Source organism: Ixodes scapularis, unplaced genomic scaffold, assembly GCF_016920785.2.
Source record: "Ixodes scapularis isolate PalLabHiFi unplaced genomic scaffold, ASM1692078v2 PGA_scaffold0__279_contigs__length_252992795, whole genome shotgun sequence".
Lineage (NCBI taxonomy): Eukaryota > Metazoa > Arthropoda > Arachnida > Ixodida > Ixodidae > Ixodes > Ixodes scapularis.
Genome location: NW_024609835.1, coordinates 208569048 through 208573819, shown reverse-complemented (window position 1 = coordinate 208573819; position 4772 = coordinate 208569048).

The window sequence follows — 4772 nt, the reverse complement described above, 5'->3', positions numbered from 1 at the left end:
GCCGAGACCACCTCCACAACAGTCGTTAGGTGCGCTGATAGCCAAGTGAGCCGCTGGGGCGGCCTATGGGAGTGGCCACACATGACGTCACACAACATTATTCTATGGCTTTACTGCGGAACAGCATGGTCTCAAACGGAAAGGTTGGTTTCGAATTCCCCCATACAATGCAGGGGTACCAGCGTCCTTCTCTGTTGGTTTGCATTTCTCACTTTCACTACAGCCTCCATTAACCGCATTCGACCCGCACCCAGTAGCGCGAGCGAGCGAAGTCACCTGATTCTCCGCTTTACTTTAAGTCCGAGCGTATCCGACTTTACCATTCGATGGAGCCAGTCAAGCAGCAGCTAAAGTGCGTCGTCACGGCACTACCTTTTCTTCCTAGGTTAGCCATCACCAACCAGAAAGCTATGAGCGCCGTGACCATGCGCTTTTTCCGGTGCTTGATTTGTTCCATCGTATCAAAACGTCAGCTGCGGTCGGATTTTAGGTGAAACGAATCATAGAGTAAGCGTGATTTTTTAATTTTTATTTGTTTTCTGTAGCCTGTAATTACTTTCGGAGGTGTTTATTTATTAGAAAAGCATCTAAGAATATCAGACATAGCCGGACTACAAGAAATGTGGCAAGGTTGAATTTTCACCACATAGTTAACAAGTTAACATTTGGGAGTTATTATTAAATGAATATTTATCACTCCGTAATTATTATCGGTCACCACTGATACAAACTATTTATTATAGGAGGTGCCAGCTACGTTACTCTTATTCCGGCTGTAAAATTCATGCACAAAATAAACAAAAAAATACATCTCAATGAGGCTAGTACAGGCGAAGTTGAGTAGTCTAACATTCCCAAAGAAACTATAATAGCTAAATAACTACTTCAGGTCGACACAATTAAAGACACAACATAATGTTAAAAACACTGCTGCCTCCATTTCTTCGTCTTTGAGCTGGCTGAATAATGAACACCCTGGGCTTGCTTTGAAATATTGATCAGTCCATTAGTTAAAGAAAGTCGATAGAAAATTGGGCTTCATATATACACTATGTCATTGTAAGGTAATATTGTCTTGAGAACAACTTTAGTACGAAAAGAGACAGAATAAAAACAAACATTATTTTGTGCACATGATGATATCCTATGCCGCCAAGGTAAATACGCGCTTCTAGATAAACATAAGGGACCCTTCTTCTCAGCTTGCTGGTTCGAGGCTTGCCCAATTTCGGGGAAGTTTAATAAAGACATCAAATATGACAGCAGAAAGTTTTTTTTTAATGACTGTTAACGATTACGTTGTGGAGAGTCGCAACAGAACACGTGTTTTGATACCAATAAAAGACACATTTAAAACAAAACATTTAAACTGTCACACTTGCGTTTGAGATGTTCAAATTAAACTGACACGACTAGGCAGTTAGAGCCAGTTGATATGATTATACAGCAACGTGTTCCTATGGTTCCTTTCACCATAAGTTGGAACGCAGGGAAAGGCTCGAACACACATAAACACCGACAGACATCTCAAAAGCGAAGGTCATCGTGTATTTACCGCGCTAAATTTGTTCAGCAGATGATAGAACACCTAGAGAAATCTGAGGAGCACGATGGCGTTCCGTTTTGCCGCTTTTCTTATTTATCTAACGGATAGCATCCTCGCGGGAGAGGGGAGAGGAGGAAAACAGGTGATGCCCGAAAGAGCGTCGGCCACACTTGGTACAACAACACAACAGAAGTAAAGCTATTCGTAACGCCAGCAAACTAAACGGCACCATGGGGAAAAATAAAAGCACTGAATTGATCGAAACAGGTTCTTTCGCGATATCTGCTCGTACCTTGTGGCTTTCTTGATTACATGTTTTCGGCGGCCGGCGCGATGGAGGAGCTGTCTCGGTGACTATGTCATTACTGTCTTGCCAGTTTGTTGTCCAGGTCGCTTTAAACCATACTTGGGTAGTAATTCAATTATTTTAATTGAATTACTCTAATTTAATTACTTTTCGTGGTAATTTGTAATTGTAATTAATTACTTTTAGCTAAAAGGAATTGTAATTGTAATTTAATTACTTTCTAGCATCAGTAATTGCAAAATTTCAGGCACAATTACAATTATTTTGCAACATGTCACGGCGCCGGCGCTTTTCCTCCCCTGACCACGGAAACGGCAGTACAGCCAAAGAGACAGGTGAGAGGAGCGCATTCTAGCCTGCTCAAAAAAAGGGAAAGGAGGAATGAGAAAGAGAGGCTGGGATAGAACGGAATGAACGGTTTTGTAAACTGTAAAACGATTTAATGAAAAATTTGAGAATTAATTTGATAAATGAGGGCTACATTCACGTCGGGTTTCGTTCGGATCGCAGTCGAAATCTGTCTCTTCGTCTCGTTCGCTTCCTGTTGCTCGAGTTCCTAGGGGTCTCTTTTACTTCTCATTCCCCTCAGGGGGCATCGGGGTTCGAAGTCGAGCATGTTGGGCTCCGATAACATCATCCGGTCGAGGTGGGGAGATTCGAGGTTCTCCTGACGCGTCTTCGTCACTAGCACATTCGCTTACATATTTCAGTCAAGGTTGGGGATTTTATTGTCCATGAAATTATTCTTTTTTCTTTATGAGTTCTTCATGTCCCTCTACTCTTGCTTGCCTTTTGGTACCACTTACAGTAAGTTGTGCTACTCTAGCATCGAGGCGAAGAAGCAGCAGGTCTCATTAACACGACTCACCGCACCTCACTTTCAGCCATTGTTGCTACACTGCTCTTCCCTCTCCTAATCCTCGTCTACCTTTCTGCATTAATTTTCATGATTTACTGTTTGCTCCAAGCCCTAATCCTTTCAAATGTTTCTCAACCTGATTGGACGAGATTCAAAAGGTCTACAAACCGCGGTTTTAGACCATCAAGAGCTCGTTTTTAAAATAAAATAAAATATGATACAAAATAATTTAATAAAAGAAAAGTACAATACGTGACATTTATACGGCGGCCATATAACTCGCGTAAAGTTATATGGCCCAAGGTCGGTAGCTCTCAGAAATAAGTAATTGTAAAGTAATTGCATTACTTTTTAAAAGTAATTTGTAATTGTAAGGAATTGCTTTCGCGTAGTAGTAATTGTAATTGTAGTTAAACTACTTTTGAAGCAAAATAATTGTAATTGTAATTAAATTACCTTCTGAAAGTAACTTACCCATGTATGCTTTAAACACAGCCTATACGCTGCCGCGGGGACCAGACATTGTTCGTTTATCAACGTTCATCTGTACCTCAGTCCTTCCATCGCTTCCCCGAAGAGGGTCGAGCCTCTGGAAGCTCGTTTACGGCAATACACCGCGGCACGTTTGATAGGTTGTGAATAAAAACCGCGACCAACAATTTTGAGCCCAATGCTTGCCTGCTGGAACCCGAGCGTAGTGCGTTGTGGTGGCACATGGTACGGCACGACCTGTCTGAGACCGCAATATTTGCCCGATAGTGGCAAACCCTTTAGTTCGCTGAAGTCGTGAGTTGCAAAAACAATAAAATATATAATCAAATATGAAAAAATAGCAAAATGGCAAGGAATAATGTTGGTTATCTAAAAGTCATTCAATTGTGACACATCAAAAATATACAATCGAAGCAAATTTGAACATTCTAAGTTGACCTAAACATCTAGACACAAAATAACATATGCACTGCAGTGCTTTGTATCCTTTCTTACACAATTGTTGCAACGTAATATTAACTAAACAAACCACTCATGACGCAACTGTGTGGACAATGTTGTCCATTTAATGCACGACAAGAAAAAAGAAAGCACAATGAAACGCAGTTGGTGCCATTTCGTGCCATCGGCCCGTAGCGTGGGCTACGCCGGGATCTAAGGTGAAACGGAGCATAGTGTCTGAACGTTCTTCCTCGCGTTTGTAATCACAAAGCACAAGTCATTCCTCTTCCGCATACGCCCCTTGTTCGAACAAGCTACCACGACGCTGCTTATGACGTAACAGCCTTATCCTGTTCCGCTCGAAATTCTGGGCGCAAACACCGACGGCGACGTAGCGACGCGCGAATTCTACTGCTACCAGGGAGAAAAAAAAAATAAAAAAAGGAAGAACGTAATAAAGTTCGGGAAATATGCTTCGCCGCCGCCGAGAGTGTCGTTCGCTTTGCCCGAAAGGCAAGCAACCACAGCTGCCCAGGCATAAACAGCGAGAACGGCAGCCAGGCAGTTGTCAGGAAAAGGGCGAGTGAGGTTTCCGTTCAAGCATTCGCAGCTCGCGTCCGCGCGCCACGGCCGCCGTGGCAGCTCGCCTCGAAGCGTGCCTCAGCATTGACGGCGCCCCCTTCTCTCCGCACAGGTTTTGCCCTTGCCATGCCCCGGGAATCACTACGTTATTTTGACTGTCCGTCAGATCTCGTCGCTTCAACCAGTCAGGGAAGTCCTGGAGTTGCGGACGTCGTCCACCAACGTCACAGACTGCGGTGAGGTTCGTGCAGGTGTGTGTAGAGCAAACGGTCTAAAACGCGTCTCGTAGTGTCTTTTGTATATGTGAACCGCTCTTCCCTTTCTCACACACTTATTTCCTTTCGCTTTCATATTAAGTTGCCTGCTGGATACAGAAGCGGTAATAAACCATATTGTAGAGCATAATCGCCCTTCTCTCTTTAGAATAATCATCAATATCCAGCCAGCGCATGAGGTGCTTTTTCTGTGTCACACCACGCTGCTACGAGGATAATATCCACAACAACGATCGCCGGCTTCGCGCCGGCCCCCTACAATCGCTGATC